This window comes from Pelobates fuscus, chromosome 2, assembly GCF_036172605.1.
Source record: "Pelobates fuscus isolate aPelFus1 chromosome 2, aPelFus1.pri, whole genome shotgun sequence".
Taxonomy (NCBI): domain Eukaryota; kingdom Metazoa; phylum Chordata; class Amphibia; order Anura; family Pelobatidae; genus Pelobates; species Pelobates fuscus.
Window position 1 is genome coordinate 353,262,190 of NC_086318.1, and position 14,913 is coordinate 353,277,102.

The 14,913-nt window shown below is 42.8% G+C and overlaps 18 non-coding genes across 18 annotated transcripts; all 18 read right to left on the reverse strand.

Moving 5' to 3' along the window:
* Window positions 1–404: 404 nt before the first annotated feature.
* On the reverse strand, window positions 405–571 carry LOC134590213 (U1 spliceosomal RNA). Its single transcript, XR_010087169.1, has one exon. It is a non-coding gene; the product is annotated as a U1 spliceosomal RNA (small nuclear RNA).
* A 478-nt stretch (window positions 572–1,049) lies between these two features.
* Window positions 1,050–1,190, reverse strand: LOC134592698 (U4 spliceosomal RNA). The gene has a single exon (XR_010089287.1). It is a non-coding gene; the product is annotated as a U4 spliceosomal RNA (small nuclear RNA).
* An 899-nt stretch (window positions 1,191–2,089) lies between these two features.
* On the reverse strand, window positions 2,090–2,256 carry LOC134590269 (U1 spliceosomal RNA). The gene has a single exon (XR_010087217.1). It is a non-coding gene; the product is annotated as a U1 spliceosomal RNA (small nuclear RNA).
* A 471-nt stretch (window positions 2,257–2,727) lies between these two features.
* On the reverse strand, window positions 2,728–2,868 carry LOC134593734 (U4 spliceosomal RNA). The gene has a single exon (XR_010090170.1). It is a non-coding gene; the product is annotated as a U4 spliceosomal RNA (small nuclear RNA).
* An 898-nt stretch (window positions 2,869–3,766) lies between these two features.
* LOC134590270 (U1 spliceosomal RNA) lies at window positions 3,767–3,933 on the reverse strand. Its single transcript, XR_010087218.1, has one exon. It is a non-coding gene; the product is annotated as a U1 spliceosomal RNA (small nuclear RNA).
* Window positions 3,934–4,404: 471 nt separating this feature from the next.
* On the reverse strand, window positions 4,405–4,545 carry LOC134593736 (U4 spliceosomal RNA). Its single transcript, XR_010090171.1, has one exon. It is a non-coding gene; the product is annotated as a U4 spliceosomal RNA (small nuclear RNA).
* An 898-nt stretch (window positions 4,546–5,443) lies between these two features.
* On the reverse strand, window positions 5,444–5,610 carry LOC134590648 (U1 spliceosomal RNA). The gene has a single exon (XR_010087540.1). It is a non-coding gene; the product is annotated as a U1 spliceosomal RNA (small nuclear RNA).
* Window positions 5,611–6,081: 471 nt separating this feature from the next.
* On the reverse strand, window positions 6,082–6,222 carry LOC134592699 (U4 spliceosomal RNA). The gene has a single exon (XR_010089288.1). It is a non-coding gene; the product is annotated as a U4 spliceosomal RNA (small nuclear RNA).
* An 899-nt stretch (window positions 6,223–7,121) lies between these two features.
* LOC134590455 (U1 spliceosomal RNA) lies at window positions 7,122–7,288 on the reverse strand. The gene has a single exon (XR_010087377.1). It is a non-coding gene; the product is annotated as a U1 spliceosomal RNA (small nuclear RNA).
* Window positions 7,289–7,759: 471 nt separating this feature from the next.
* Window positions 7,760–7,900, reverse strand: LOC134592190 (U4 spliceosomal RNA). Its single transcript, XR_010088851.1, has one exon. It is a non-coding gene; the product is annotated as a U4 spliceosomal RNA (small nuclear RNA).
* Window positions 7,901–8,800: 900 nt separating this feature from the next.
* LOC134589790 (U1 spliceosomal RNA) lies at window positions 8,801–8,967 on the reverse strand. Its single transcript, XR_010086812.1, has one exon. It is a non-coding gene; the product is annotated as a U1 spliceosomal RNA (small nuclear RNA).
* Window positions 8,968–9,432: 465 nt separating this feature from the next.
* On the reverse strand, window positions 9,433–9,573 carry LOC134592191 (U4 spliceosomal RNA). Its single transcript, XR_010088852.1, has one exon. It is a non-coding gene; the product is annotated as a U4 spliceosomal RNA (small nuclear RNA).
* Window positions 9,574–10,472: 899 nt separating this feature from the next.
* On the reverse strand, window positions 10,473–10,639 carry LOC134591002 (U1 spliceosomal RNA). Its single transcript, XR_010087844.1, has one exon. It is a non-coding gene; the product is annotated as a U1 spliceosomal RNA (small nuclear RNA).
* A 469-nt stretch (window positions 10,640–11,108) lies between these two features.
* On the reverse strand, window positions 11,109–11,249 carry LOC134592192 (U4 spliceosomal RNA). Its single transcript, XR_010088853.1, has one exon. It is a non-coding gene; the product is annotated as a U4 spliceosomal RNA (small nuclear RNA).
* Window positions 11,250–12,148: 899 nt separating this feature from the next.
* Window positions 12,149–12,316, reverse strand: LOC134590252 (U1 spliceosomal RNA). The gene has a single exon (XR_010087203.1). It is a non-coding gene; the product is annotated as a U1 spliceosomal RNA (small nuclear RNA).
* A 471-nt stretch (window positions 12,317–12,787) lies between these two features.
* LOC134592193 (U4 spliceosomal RNA) lies at window positions 12,788–12,928 on the reverse strand. The gene has a single exon (XR_010088854.1). It is a non-coding gene; the product is annotated as a U4 spliceosomal RNA (small nuclear RNA).
* An 899-nt stretch (window positions 12,929–13,827) lies between these two features.
* On the reverse strand, window positions 13,828–13,994 carry LOC134590272 (U1 spliceosomal RNA). The gene has a single exon (XR_010087221.1). It is a non-coding gene; the product is annotated as a U1 spliceosomal RNA (small nuclear RNA).
* Window positions 13,995–14,465: 471 nt separating this feature from the next.
* On the reverse strand, window positions 14,466–14,606 carry LOC134592194 (U4 spliceosomal RNA). The gene has a single exon (XR_010088855.1). It is a non-coding gene; the product is annotated as a U4 spliceosomal RNA (small nuclear RNA).
* Between the last annotated feature and the right edge of the window lie 307 nt (window positions 14,607–14,913).

Consider the following 14,913-nt stretch of genomic DNA (forward strand, 5'->3'; position numbering starts at 1 on the left):
CTATTCCTAAGGTTTGGTCTGATTGTCTCAAGCGGCAATTCACTGCCTTGATCCAGAAAATCTTTTTTTCCCAGAAATTCAATCAAACGTTACGTTCTGTTGGAAGACGTAATATAGGTCTCCAATTCTTTATTTCTTCCATTGCATTGAAGCATACAATAAATCAAAAGAAGTCAGGATAAAAAAATGATGAAAAAAAAGCTGAAAAATTAAAATAAAAAGTGAAATTCTGGCTTAAAACTGGTCTCCAGAAAACATAGATAATAAAAATGATCAAGCCTAGGAAATGATTGTCGCTGCCTGCTTGATGCGGAAAGTAAGAGCCAAAGAAGACGGGTGCCGTGGCTGAAATTATCCTTCGTCAGAATTGGTGAAGTTCTCTATTTTTGTCAAACAAGCAAACACAGGGGAAAGCGCGAACGCAGTCCCCCACTACCATAAATTATGCAGTCGAGTTTCCCACATTTGAGGAAATCGCAGAGGTCAACTGGTACAGAGTGCAATGAACCAGCCTCACTCTGGGAGAGCCACCTTAGGGATCATGGCTATTGCTCCCCTGCCAGGTAAGTATGAAATGATGGGTACATTCAAAGGCACGCCCGCTGGGAAGCCTTTCCTTTAGGCTGTGGTGAAATAATAAAGCAAGTTAAAAAAAAAAAAAAAAGAAGAGCAAATAAATAATCCAAATGATAGAAGGCTACAAAAGATTACCAAACCTCGTGGCTGATCGTTGTTTTCCTTAGCTACCAGTAATTTTAGTGCCTTCAGGTGGTTAGGTGTGAATAATTGAGCTGGATTCAGGGTGCGAAGGAGCAATTTGCATAAAGGCAAATGCTAGGCCAATGAGCCGAAGGATGGGAATTCGTAGCATGTAGTGAGAATAGTGTGCTGCCGGAAACAAGTGGATTCAGTGGGAGAGAAAGGTAAAAGGGAAATGCTAAGAAGCCAGCGGAAGGAATGGTGCAACAGAGCTCAGGAAGAAACGGGAGTCACGTAAGACACGCCCTAGACATGGGGCGCCATAAACTTTTTTTAAACCAATCTTTCAGTCTCCTTAGAGCCTGTCAAAAATTGCCAATGCTGACTGTATTTCAAGTCATCATGGCGGGGTATTGGGTAAAGTTTTCAATTAGCAATAATCACGCCTCGGATTGACCTCATGGGCTACGATACTGCCACTGCGCAAAGTTAACTGTTCAAGTGGGCCAGCTTTTAAGAGCTACCACGTAAGGACACTTTAAGACAGCGGTGAGAAAAAGTTCATGACCATAAGCCATTGCAAAGGATTGTGGGAGGCAATATTCTAATTAGGCCCGCTTCCTCCTACAGGGAAGCTTAAACCCCAACAAATTCCTCGGTCTTCTTATATGGCATCTTGGAATGGTTCCAAACCTATAACAGAGAGTGAGGGCAACCATATCTTGCAGCAAACCTTGTACAATTTTTTTTCTCTCTTTGGAAACGGTTTTGCCAAGATTCTACTACAGCAGCCATTAGGCAGAGTACACAATCCGCTGGTCTACGTTCGTCCCCAAAGTCACACATTTCATGACTCCATCGATAGGAATGACCCTTGCCTAGCACCTGTCTTCTCTTCATCCACACTCAACAGGGCTGAAAGAACATTTGTGGTGGCTTTTTCAAAATTCCATGGTGTTCATTAGTAAGTGCTAGCGACCACCCAGCTATTCCTAAGGTTTGGTCTGATTGTCTCAAGCGGCAATTCACTGCCTTGATCCAGAAAATCTTTTTTTCCCAGAAATTCAATCAAACGTTACGTTCTGTTGGAAGACGTAATATAGGTCTCCAATTCTTTATTTCTTCCATTGCATTGAAGCATACAATAAATCAAAAGAAGTCAGGATAAAAAAATGATGAAAAAAAAGCTGAAAAATTAAAATAAAAAGTGAAATTCTGGCTTAAAACTGGTCTCCAGAAAACATAGATAATAAAAATGATCAAGCCTAGGAAATGATTGTCGCTGCCTGCTTGATGCGGAAAGTAAGAGCCAAAGAAGACGGGTGCCGTGGCTGAAATTATCCTTCATCAGAATTGGTGAAGTTCTCTATTTTTGTCAAACAAGCAAACACAGGGGAAAGCGCAAACGCAGTCCCCCACTACCATAAATTATGCAGTCGAGTTTCCCACATTTGAGGAAATCGCAGAGGTCAACTGGTACGGAGTGCAATGAACCAGCCTCACTCTGGGAGAGCCACCTTAGGGATCATGGCTATTGCTCCCCTGCCAGGTAAGTATGACATGACGGGTACATTCAAAGGCACGCCCGCTGGGAAGCCTTTCCTTTAGGCTGTGGTGAAATAATAAAGCAAGTTAAAAAAAAAAAAAAGCAAATAAATAATCCAAATGATAGAAGGCTACAAAAGATTACCAAACCTCGTGGCTGATCGTTGTTTTCCTTAGCTACCAGTAATTTTAGTGCCTTCAGGTGGTTAGGTGTGAATAATTGAGCTGGATTCAGGGTGCGAAGGAGCAATTTGCATAAAGGCAAATGCTAGGCCAATGAGCCGAAGGATGGGAATTCGTAGCATGTAGTGAGAATAGTGTGCTGCCGGAAACAAGTGAATTCAGTGGGAGAGAAAGGTAAAAGGGAAATGCTAAGAAGCCAGCGGAAGGAATGGTGCAACAGAGCTCAGGAAGAAACGGGAGTCACGTAAGACACACCCTAGACATGGGGCGCCATAAACTTTTTTTAAACCAATCTTTCAGTCTCCTTAGAGCCTGTCAAAAATTGCCAATGCTGACTGTATTTCAAGTCATCATGGCGGGGTATTGGGTAAAGTTTTCAATTAGCAATAATAACGCCTCGGATTGACCTCATGGGCTACGATACTGCCACTGCGCAAAGTTAACTGTTCAAGTGGGCCAGCTTTTAAGAGCTACCACGTAAGGATACTTTAAGACAGCGGTGAGAAAAAGTTCATGACCATAAGCCATTGCAAAGGATTGTGGGAGGCAATATTCTAATTAGGCCCGCTTCCTCCTACAGGGAAGCTTAAACCCCAACAAATTCCTCGGTCTTCTTATATGGCATCTTGGAATGGTTCCAAACCTATAACAGAGAGTGAGGGCAACCATATCTTGCAGCAAACCTTGTACAATTTTTTTCTCTCCTTGGAAACGGTTTTGCCAAGATTCTACTACAGCAGCCATTAGGCAGAGTACACAATCCGCTGGTCTACGTTCGTCCCCAAAGTCACACATTTCATGACTCCATCGATAGGAATGACCCTTGCCTAGCACCTGTCTTCTCTTCATCCACACTCAACAGGGCTGAAAGAACATTTGTGGTGGCTTTTTCAAAATTCCATGGTGTTCATTAGTAAGTGCTAGCGACCACCCAGCTATTCCTAAGGTTTGGTCTGATTGTCTCAAGCGGCAATTCACTGCCTTGATCCAGAAAATCTTTTTTTCCCAGAAATTCAATCAAACGTTACGTTCTGTTGGAAGACGTAATATAGGTCTCCAATTCTTTATTTCTTCCATTGCATTGAAGCATACAATAAATCAAAAGAAGTCAGGATAAAAAAATGATGAAAAAAAAGCTGAAAAATTAAAATAAAAAGTGAAATTCTGGCTTAAAACTGGTCTCCAGAAAACATAGATAATAAAAATGATCAAGCCTAGGAAATGATTGTCGCTGCCTGCTTGATGCGGAAAGTAAGAGCCAAAGAAGACGGGTGCCGTGGCTGAAATTATCCTTCATCAGAATTGGTGAAGTTCTCTATTTTTGTCAAACAAGCAAACACAGGGGAAAGCGCAAACGCAGTCCCCCACTACCATAAATTATGCAGTCGAGTTTCCCACATTTGAGGAAATCGCAGAGGTCAACTGGTACGGAGTGCAATGAACCAGCCTCACTCTGGGAGAGCCACCTTAGGGATCATGGCTATTGCTCCCCTGCCAGGTAAGTATGACATGACGGGTACATTCAAAGGCACGCCCGCTGGGAAGCCTTTCCTTTAGGCTGTGGTGAAATAATAAAGCAAGTTAAAAAAAAAAAAAAGCAAATAAATAATCCAAATGATAGAAGGCTACAAAAGATTACCAAACCTCGTGGCTGATCGTTGTTTTCCTTAGCTACCAGTAATTTTAGTGCCTTCAGGTGGTTAGGTGTGAATAATTGAGCTGGATTCAGGGTGCGAAGGAGCAATTTGCATAAAGGCAAATGCTAGGCCAATGAGCCGAAGGATGGGAATTCGTAGCATGTAGTGAGAATAGTGTGCTGCCGGAAACAAGTGAATTCAGTGGGAGAGAAAGGTAAAAGGGAAATGCTAAGAAGCCAGCGGAAGGAATGGTGCAACAGAGCTCAGGAAGAAACGGGAGTCACGTAAGACACACCCTAGACATGGGGCGCCATAAACTTTTTTTAAACCAATCTTTCAGTCTCCTTAGAGCCTGTCAAAAATTGCCAATGCTGACTGTATTTCAAGTCATCATGGCGGGGTATTGGGTAAAGTTTTCAATTAGCAATAATAACGCCTCGGATTGACCTCATGGGCTACGATACTGCCACTGCGCAAAGTTAACTGTTCAAGTGGGCCAGCTTTTAAGAGCTACCACGTAAGGATACTTTAAGACAGCGGTGAGAAAAAGTTCATGACCATAAGCCATTGCAAAGGATTGTGGGAGGCAATATTCTAATTAGGCCCGCTTCCTCCTACAGGGAAGCTTAAACCCCAACAAATTCCTCGGTCTTCTTATATGGCATCTTGGAATGGTTCCAAACCTATAACAGAGAGTGAGGGCAACCATATCTTGCAGCAAACCTTGTACAATTTTTTTCTCTCCTTGGAAACGGTTTTGCCAAGATTCTACTACAGCAGCCATTAGGCAGAGTACACAATCCGCTGGTCTACGTTCGTCCCCAAAGTCACACATTTCATGACTCCATCGATAGGAATGACCCTTGCCTAGCACCTGTCTTCTCTTCATCCACACTCAACAGGGCTGAAAGAACATTTGTGGTGGCTTTTTCAAAATTCCATGGTGTTCATTAGTAAGTGCTAGCGACCACCCAGCTATTCCTAAGGTTTGGTCTGATTGTCTCAAGCGGCAATTCACTGCCTTGATCCAGAAAATCTTTTTTTCCCAGAAATTCAATCAAACGTTACGTTCTGTTGGAAGACGTAATATAGGTCTCCAATTCTTTATTTCTTCCATTGCATTGAAGCATACAATAAATCAAAAGAAGTCAGGATAAAAAAATGATGAAAAAAAAGCTGAAAAATTAAAATAAAAAGTGAAATTCTGGCTTAAAACTGGTCTCCAGAAAACATAGATAATAAAAATGATCAAGCCTAGGAAATGATTGTCGCTGCCTGCTTGATGCGGAAAGTAAGAGCCAAAGAAGACGGGTGCCGTGGCTGAAATGATCCTTCGTCAGAATTGGTGAAGTTCTCTATTTTTGTCAAACAAGCAAACACAGAGGAAAGCGCGAACGCAGTCCCCCACTACCATAAATTATGCAGTCGAGTTTCCCACATTTGAGGAAATCGCAGAGGTCAACTGGTACGGAGTGCAATGAACCAGCCTCACTCTGGGAGAGCCACCTTAGGGATCATGGCTATTGCTCCCCTGCCAGGTAAGTATGACATGACGGGTACATTCAAAGGCACGCCCGCTGGGAAGCCTTTCCTTTAGGCTGTGGTGAAATAATAAAGCAAGTTAAAAAAAAAAAAAAGCAAATAAATAATCCAAATGATAGAAGGCTACAAAAGATTACCAAACCTCGTGGCTGATCGTTGTTTTCCTTAGCTACCAGTAATTTTAGTGCCTTCAGGTGGTTAGGTGTGAATAATTGAGCTGGATTCAGGGTGCGAAGGAGCAATTTGCATAAAGGCAAATGCTAGGCCAATGAGCCGAAGGATGGCAATTCGTAGCATGTAGTGAGAATAGTGTGCTGCCGGAAACAAGTGAATTCAGTGGGAGAGAAAGGTAAAAGGGAAATGCTAAGAAGCCAGCGGAAGGAATGGTGCAACAGAGCTCAGGAAGAAACGGGAGTCACGTAAGACACGCCCTAGACATGGGGCGCCATAAACTTTTTTTAAACCAATCTTTCAGTCTCCTTAGAGCCTGTCAAAAATTGCCAATGCTGACTGTATTTCAAGTCATCATGGCGGGGTATTGGGTAAAGTTTTCAATTAGCAATAATCACGCCTCGGATTGACCTCATGGGCTACGATACTGCCACTGCGCAAAGTTAACTGTTCAAGTGGGCCAGCTTTTAAGAGCTACCACGTAAGGACACTTTAAGACAGCGGTGAGAAAAAGTTCATGACCATAAGCCATTGCAAAGGATTGTGGGAGGCAATATTCTAATTAGGCCCGCTTCCTCCTACAGGGAAGCTTAAACCCCAACAAATTCCTCGGTCTTCTTATATGGCATCTTGGAATGGTTCCAAACCTATAACAGAGAGTGAGGGCAACCATATCTTGCAGCAAACCTTGTACAATTTTTTTTCTCTCTTTGGAAACGGTTTTGCCAAGATTCTACTACAGCAGCCATTAGGCAGAGTACACAATCCGCTGGTCTACGTTCGTCCCCAAAGTCACACATTTCATGACTCCATCGATAGGAATGACCCTTGCCTAGCACCTGTCTTCTCTTCATCCACACTCAACAGGGCTGAAAGAACATTTGTGGTGGCTTTTTCAAAATTCCATGGTGTTCATTAGTAAGTGCTAGCGACCACCCAGCTATTCCTAAGGTTTGGTCTGATTGTCTCAAGCGGCAATTCACTGCCTTGATCCAGAAAATCTTTTTTTCCCAGAAATTCAATCAAACGTTACGTTCTGTTGGAAGACCTAATATAGGTCTCCAATTCTTTATTTCTTCCATTGCATTGAAGCATACAATAAATCAAAAGAAGTCAGGATAAAAAAATGATGAAAAAAAAGCTGAAAAATTAAAATAAAAAGTGAAATTCTGGCTTAAAACTGGTCTCCAGAAAACATAGATAATAAAAATGATCAAGCCTAGGAAATGATTGTCGCTGCCTGCTTGATGCGGAAAGTAAGAGCCAAAGAAGACGGGTGCCGTGGCTGAAATTATCCTTCGTCAGAATTGGTGAAGTTCTCTATTTTTGTCAAACAAGCAAACACAGGGGAAAGCGCGAACGCAGTCCCCCACTACCATAAATTATGCAGTCGAGTTTCCCACATTTGAGGAAACCGCAGAGGTCAACTGGTACGGAGTGCAATGAACCAGCCTCACTCTGGGAGAGCCACCTTAGGGATCATGGCTATTGCTCCCCTGCCAGGTAAGTATGACATGACGGGTACATTCAAAGGCACGCCCGCTGGGAAGCCTTTCCTTTAGGCTGTGGTGAAATAATAAAGCAAGTTAAAAAAAAAAAAAAGCAAATAAATAATCCAAATGATAGAAGGCTACAAAAGATTACCAAACCTCGTGGCTGATCGTTGTTTTCCTTAGCTACCAGTAATTTTAGTGCCTTCAGGTGGTTAGGTGTGAATAATTGAGCTGGATTCAGGGTGCGAAGGAGCAATTTGCATAAAGGCAAATGCTAGGCCAATGAGCCGAAGGATGGCAATTCGTAGCATGTAGTGAGAATAGTGTGCTGCCGGAAACAAGTGAATTCAGTGGGAGAGAAAGGTAAAAGGGAAATGCTAAGAAGCCAGCGGAAGGAATGGTGCAACAGAGCTCAGGAAGAAACGGGAGTCACGTAAGACACGCCCTAGACATGGGGCGCCATAAACTTTTATTAAACCAATCTTTCAGTCTCCTTAGAGCCTGTCAAAAATTGCCAATGCTGACTGTATTTCAAGTCATCATGGCGGGGTATTGGGTAAAGTTTTCAATTAGCAATAATCACGCCTCGGATTGACCTCATGGGCTACGATACTGCCACTGCGCAAAGCTAGCTGTTCAAGTGGGCCAGCTTTTAAGAGCTACCACGTAAGGACACTTTAAGAAAGCGGTTAGAAAAAGTTCATGACCATAAGCCATTGCAAAGGATTATGGGAGGCAATATTCTAATTAGGCCCGCTTCCTCCTACATAGAAGCTTAAACCCCAACAAATTCCTCGGTCTTCTTATATGGCATCTTGGAATGGTTCCAAACCTATAACAGAGAGTGAGGGCAACCATATCTTGCAGCAAACCTTGTACAATTTTTTTTCTCTCTTTGGAAACAGTTTTGCCAAGATTCTACTACAGCAGCCATTAGGCAGAGTACACAATCCGCTGGTCTACGTTCGTCCCCAAAGTCACACATTTCATGACTCCATCGATAGGAATGACCCTTGCCTAGCACCTGTCTTCTCTTCATCCACACTCAACAGGGCTGAAAGAACATTTGTGGTGGCTTTTTCAAAATTCCATGGTGTTCATTAGTAAGTGCTAGCGACCACCCAGCTATTCCTAAGGTTTGGTCTGATTGTCTCAAGCGGCAATTCACTGCCTTGATCCAGAAAATCTTTTTTTCCCAGAAATTCAATCAAACGTTACGTTCTGTTGGAAGACGTAATATAGGTCTCCAATTCTTTATTTCTTCCATTGCATTGAAGCATACAATAAATCAAAAGAAGTCAGGATAAAAAAATGATGGAAAAAAAAGCTGAAAAGTTAAAATAAAAAGTGAAATTCTGGCTTAAAACTGGTCTCCAGAAAACATAGATAATAAAAATGATCAAGCCTAGGAAATGATTGTCGCTGCCTGCTTGATGCGGAAAGTAAGAGCCAAAGAAGACGGGTGCCGTGGCTGAAATGATCCTTCGTCAGAATTGGTGAAGTTCTCTATTTTTGTCAAACAAGCAAACACAGGGGAAAGCGCGAACGCAGTCCCCCACTACCATAAATTATGCAGTCGAGTTTCCCACATTTGAGGAAATCGCAGAGGTCAACTGGTACGGAGTGCAATGAACCAGCCTCACTCTGGGAGAGCCACCTTAGGGATCATGGCTATTGCTCCCCTGCCAGGTAAGTATGACATGACGGGTACATTCAAAGGCACGCCCGCTGGGAAGCCTTTCCTTTAGGCTGTGGTGAAATAATAAAGCAAGTTAAAAAAAAGCAAATAAATAATCCAAATGATAGAAGGCTACAAAAGATTAACAAACCTCGTGGCTGATCGTTGTTTTCCTTAGCTACCAGTAATTTTAGTGCCTTCAGGTGGTTAGGTGTGAATAATTGAGCTGGATTCAGGGTGCGAAGGAGCAATTTGCATAAAGGCAAATGCTAGGCCAATGAGCCGAAGGATGGGAATTCGTAGCATGTAGTGAGAATAGTGTGCTGCCGGAAACAAGTGAATTCAGTGGGAGAGAAAGGTAAAAGGGAAATGCTAAGAAGCCAGCGGAAGGAATGGTGCAACAGAGCTCAGGAAGAAACGGGAGTCACGTAAGACACGCCCTAGACATGGGGCGCCATAAACTTTTATTAAACCAATCTTTCAGTCTCCTTAGAGCCTGTCAAAAATTGCCAATGCTGACTGTATTTCAAGTCATCATGGCGGGGTATTGGGTAAAGTTTTCAATTAGCAATAATCACGCCTCGGATTGACCTCATGGGCTACGATACTGCCACTGCGCAAAGCTAGCTGTTCAAGTGGGCCAGCTTTTAAGAGCTACCACGTAAGGAAACTTTAAGACAGCGGTGAGAAAAAGTTCATGACCATAAGCCATTGCAAAGGATTATGGGAGGCAATATTCTAATTAGGCCCGCTTCCTCCTACAGGGAAGCTTAAACCCCAACAAATTCCTCGGTCTTCTTATATGGCATCTTGGAATGGTTCCAAACCTATAACAGAGAGTGAGGGCAACCATATCTTGCAGCAAACCTTGTACAATTTTTTTTCTCTCTTTGGAAACGGTTTTGCCAAGATTCTACTACAGCAGCCATTAGGCAGAGTACACAATCCGCTGGTCTACGTTCGTCCCCAAAGTCACACATTTCATGACTCCATCGATAGGAATGACCCTTGCCTAGCACCTGTCTTCTCTTCATCCACACTCAACAGGGCTGAAAGAACATTTGTGGTGGCTTTTTCAAAATTCCATGGTGTTCATTAGTAAGTGCTAGCGACCACCCAGCTATTCCTAAGGTTTGGTCTGATTGTCTCAAGCGGCAATTCACTGCCTTGATCCAGAAAATCTTTTTTTCCCAGAAATTCAATCAAACGTTACGTTCTGTTGGAAGACGTAATATAGGTCTCCAATTCTTTATTTCTTCCATTGCATTGAAGCATACAATAAATCAAAAGAAGTCAGGATAAAAAAATGATGAAAAAAAAGCTGAAAAGTTAAAATAAAAAGTGAAATTCTGGCTTAAAACTGGTCTCCAGAAAACATAGATAATAAAAATGATCAAGCCTAGGAAATGATTGTCGCTGCCTGCTTGATGCGGAAAGTAAGAGCCAAAGAAGACGGGTGCCGTGGCTGAAATTATCCTTCGTCAGAATTGGTGAAGTTCTCTATTTTTGTCAAACAAGCAAACACAGGGGAAAGCGCGAACGCAGTCCCCCAATACCATAAATTATGCAGTCGAGTTTCCCACATTTGAGGAAATCGCAGAGGTCAACTGGTACGGAGTGCAATGAACAAGCCTCACTCTGGGAGAGCCACCTTAGGGATCATGGCTATTGCTCCCCTGCCAGGTAAGTATGACATGACGGGTACATTCAAAGGCACGCCCGCTGGGAAGCCTTTCCTTTAGGCTGTGGTGAAATAATAAAGCAAGTTAAAAAAAAAAAAGCAAATAAATAATCCAAATGATAGAAGGCTACAAAAGATTACCAAACCTCGTGGCTGATCGTTGTTTTCCTTAGCTACCAGTAATTTTAGTGCCTTCAGGTGGTTAGGTGTGAATAATTGAGCTGGATTCAGGGTGCGAAGGAGCAATTTGCATAAAGGCAAATGCTAGGCCAATGAGCCGAAGGATGGGAATTCGTAGCATGTAGTGAGAATAGTGTGCTGCCGGAAACAAGTGAATTCAGTGGGAGAGAAAGGTAAAAGGGAAATGCTAAGAAGCCAGCGGAAGGAATGGTGCAACAGAGCTCAGGAAGAAACGGGAGTCACGTAAGACACGCCCTAGACATGGGGCGCCATAAACTTTTATTAAACCAATCTTTCAGTCTCCTTAGAGCCTGTCAAAAATTGCCAATGCTGACTGTATTTCAAGTCATCATGGCGGGGTATTGGGTAAAGTTTTCAATTAGCAATAATCACGCCTCGGATTGACCTCATGGGCTACGATACTGCCACTGCGCAAAGCTAGCTGTTCAAGTGGGCCAGCTTTTAAGAGCTACCACGTAAGGACACTTTAAGACAGCGGTGAAAAAAAGTTCATGACCATAAGCCATTGCAAAGGATTATGGGAGGCAATATTCTAATTAGGCCCGCTTCCTCCTACAGGGAAGCTTAAACCCCAACAAATTCCTCGGTCTTCTTATATGGCATCTTGGAATGGTTCCAAACCTATAACAGAGAGTGAGGGCAACCATATCTTGCAGCAAACCTTGTACAATTTTTTTTCTCTCTTTGGAAACAGTTTTGCCAAGATTCTACTACAGCAGCCATTAGGCAGAGTACACAATCCGCTGGTCTACGTTCGTCCCCAAAGTCACACATTTCATGACTCCATCGATAGGAATGACCCTTGCCTAGCACCTGTCTTCTCTTCATCCACACTCAACAGGGCTGAAAGAACATTTGTGGTGGCTTTTTCAAAATTCCATGGTGTTCATTAGTAAGTGCTAGCGACCACCCAGCTATTCCTAAGGTTTGGTCTGATTGTCTCAAGCGGCAATTCACTGCCTTGATCCAGAAAATCTTTTTTTCCCAGAAATTCAATCAAACGTTACGTTCTGTTGGAAGACGTAATATAGGTCTCCAATTCTTTATTTCTTCCATTGCATTGAAGCATACAATAAATCAAAAGAAGTCAGGATAAAAAAATGATGAAAAAAAAGCTGAAAAGTTAAAATAAAAAGTGAAATTCTGGCTTAAAACTGGTCTCCAGAAAACATAGATAATAAAAATGATCAAGCCTAGGAAATGATTGTCGCTGCCTGCTTGATGCGGAAAGTAAGAGCCAAAGAAGACGGGTGCCGTGGCTGAAATTATCCTTCGTCAGAATTGGTGAAGTTCTCTATTTTTGTCAAACAAGCAAACACCGGGGAAAGCGCGAACGCAGTACCCCAACTACCATAAATTATGCAGTCGAGTTTCCCACATTTGAGGAAATCGCAGAGGTCAACTGGTACGGAGTGCAATGAACCAGCCTCACTCTGGGAGAGCCACCTTAGGGATCATGGCTATTGCTCCCCTGCCAGGTAAGTATGACATGACGGGTACATTCAAAGGCACGCCCGCTGGGAAGCCTTTCCTTTAGGCTGTGGTGAAATAATAAAGCAAGTTAAAAAAAAAAAAAAGCAAATAAATAATCCAAATGATAGAAGGCTACAAAAGATTACCAAACCTCGTGGCTGATCGTTGTTTTCCTTAGCTACCAGTAATTTTAGTGCCTTCAGGTGGTTAGGTGTGAATAATTGAGCTGGATTCAGGGTGCGAAGGAGCAATTTGCATAAAGGCAAATGCTAGGCCAATGAGCCGAAGGATGGCAATTCGTAGCATGTAGTGAGAATAGTGTGCTGCCGGAAACAAGTGAATTCAGTGGGAGAGAAAGGTAAAAGGGAAATGCTAAGAAGCCAGCGGAAGGAATGGTGCAACAGAGCTCAGGAAGAAACGGGAGTCACGTAAGACACGCCCTAGACATGGGGCGCCATAAACTTTTATTAAACCAATCTTTCAGTCTCCTTAGAGCCTGTCAAAAATTGCCAATGCTGACTGTATTTCAAGTCATCATGGCGGGGTATTGGGTAAAGTTTTCAATTAGCAATAATCACGCCTCGGATTGACCTCATGGGCTACGATACTGCCACTGCGCAAAGCTAGCTGTTCAAGTGGGCCAGCTTTTAAGAGCTACCACGTAAGGACACTTTAAGACAGCGGTGAGAAAAAGTTCATGACCATAAGCCATTGCAAAGGATTATGGGAGGCAATATTCTAATTAGGCCCGCTTCCTCCTACAGGGAAGCTTAAACCCCAACAAATTCCTCGGTCTTCTTATATGGCATCTTGGAATGGTTCCAAACCTATAACAGAGAGTGAGGGCAACCATATCTTGCAGCAAACCTTGTACAATTTTTTTTCTCTCTTTGGAAACGGTTTTGCCAAGATTCTACTACAGCAGCCATTAGGCAGAGTACACAATCCGCTGGTCTACGTTCGTCCCCAAAGTCACACATTTCATGACTCCATCGATAGGAATGACCCTTGCCTAGCACCTGTCTTCTCTTCATCCACACTCAACAGGGCTGAAAGAACATTTGTGGTGGCTTTTTCCAAATTCCATGGTGTTCATTAGTAAGTGCTAGCGACCACCCAGCTATTCCTAAGGTTTGGTCTGATTGTCTCAAGCGGCAATTCACTGCCTTGATCCAGAAAATCTTTTTTTCCCAGAAATTCAATCAAACGTTACGTTCTGTTGGAAGACGTAATATAGGTCTCCAATTCTTTATTTCTTCCATTGCATTGAAGCATACAATAAATCAAAAGAAGTCAGGATAAAAAAATGATGAAAAAAAAGCTGAAAATTTAAAATAAAAAGTGAAATTCTGGCTTAAAACTGGTCTCCAGAAAACATAGATAATAAAAATGATCAAGCCTAGGAAATGATTGTCGCTGCCTGATTGATGCGGAAAGTAAGAGCCAAAGAAGACGGGTGCCGTGGCTGAAATTATCCTTCGTCAGAATTGGTGAAGTTCTCTATTTTTGTCAAACAAGCAAACACAGGGGAAAGCGCGAACGCAGTCCCCCACTACCATAAATTATGCAGTCGAATTTCCCACATTTGAGGAAATCGCAGAGGTCAACTGGTACGGAGTGCAATGAACCAGCCTCACTCTGGGAGAGCCACCTTAGGGATCATGGCTATTGCTCCCCTGCCAGGTAAGTATGACATGACGGGTACATTCAAAGGCACGCCCGCTGGGAAGCCTTTCCTTTAGGCTGTGGTGAAATAATAAAGCAAGTTAAAAAAAAAAAAAAGCAAATAAATAATCCAAATGATAGAAGGCTACAAAAGATTACCAAACCTCGTGGCTGATCGTTGTTTTCCTTAGCTACCAGTAATTTTAGTGCCTTCAGGTGGTTAGGTGTGAATAATTGAGCTGGATTCAGGGTGCGAAGGAGCAATTTGCATAAAGGCAAATGCTAGGCCAATGAGCCGAAGGATGGCAATTCGTAGCATGTAGTGAGAATAGTGTGCTGCCGGAAACAAGTGAATTCAGTGGGAGAGAAAGGTAAAAGGGAAATGCTAAGAAGCCAGCGGAAGGAATGGTGCAACAGAGCTCAGGAAGAAACGGGAGTCACGTAAGACACGCCCTAGACATGGGGCGCCATAAACTTTTATTAAACCAATCTTTCAGTCTCCTTAGAGCCTGTCAAAAATTGCCAATGCTGACTGTATTTCAAGTCATCATGGCGGGGTATTGGGTAAAGTTTTCAATTAGCAATAATCACGCCTCGGATTGACCTCATGGGCTACGATACTGCCACTGCGCAAAGCTAGCTGTTCAAGTGGGCCAGCTTTTAAGAGCTACCACGTAAGGACACTTTAAGACAGCGGTGAGAAAAAGTTCATGACCATAAGCCATTGCAAAGGATTATGGGAGGCAATATTCTAATTAGGCCCGCTTCCTCCTACAGGGAAGCTTAAACCCCAACAAATTCCTCGGTCTTCTTATATGGCATCTTGGAATGGTTCCAAACCTATAACAGAGAGTGAGGGCAACCATATCTTGCAGCAAACCTTGTACAATTTTTTTTCTCTCTTTGGAAACAGTTTTGCCAAGATTCTACTACAGCAGCCATTAG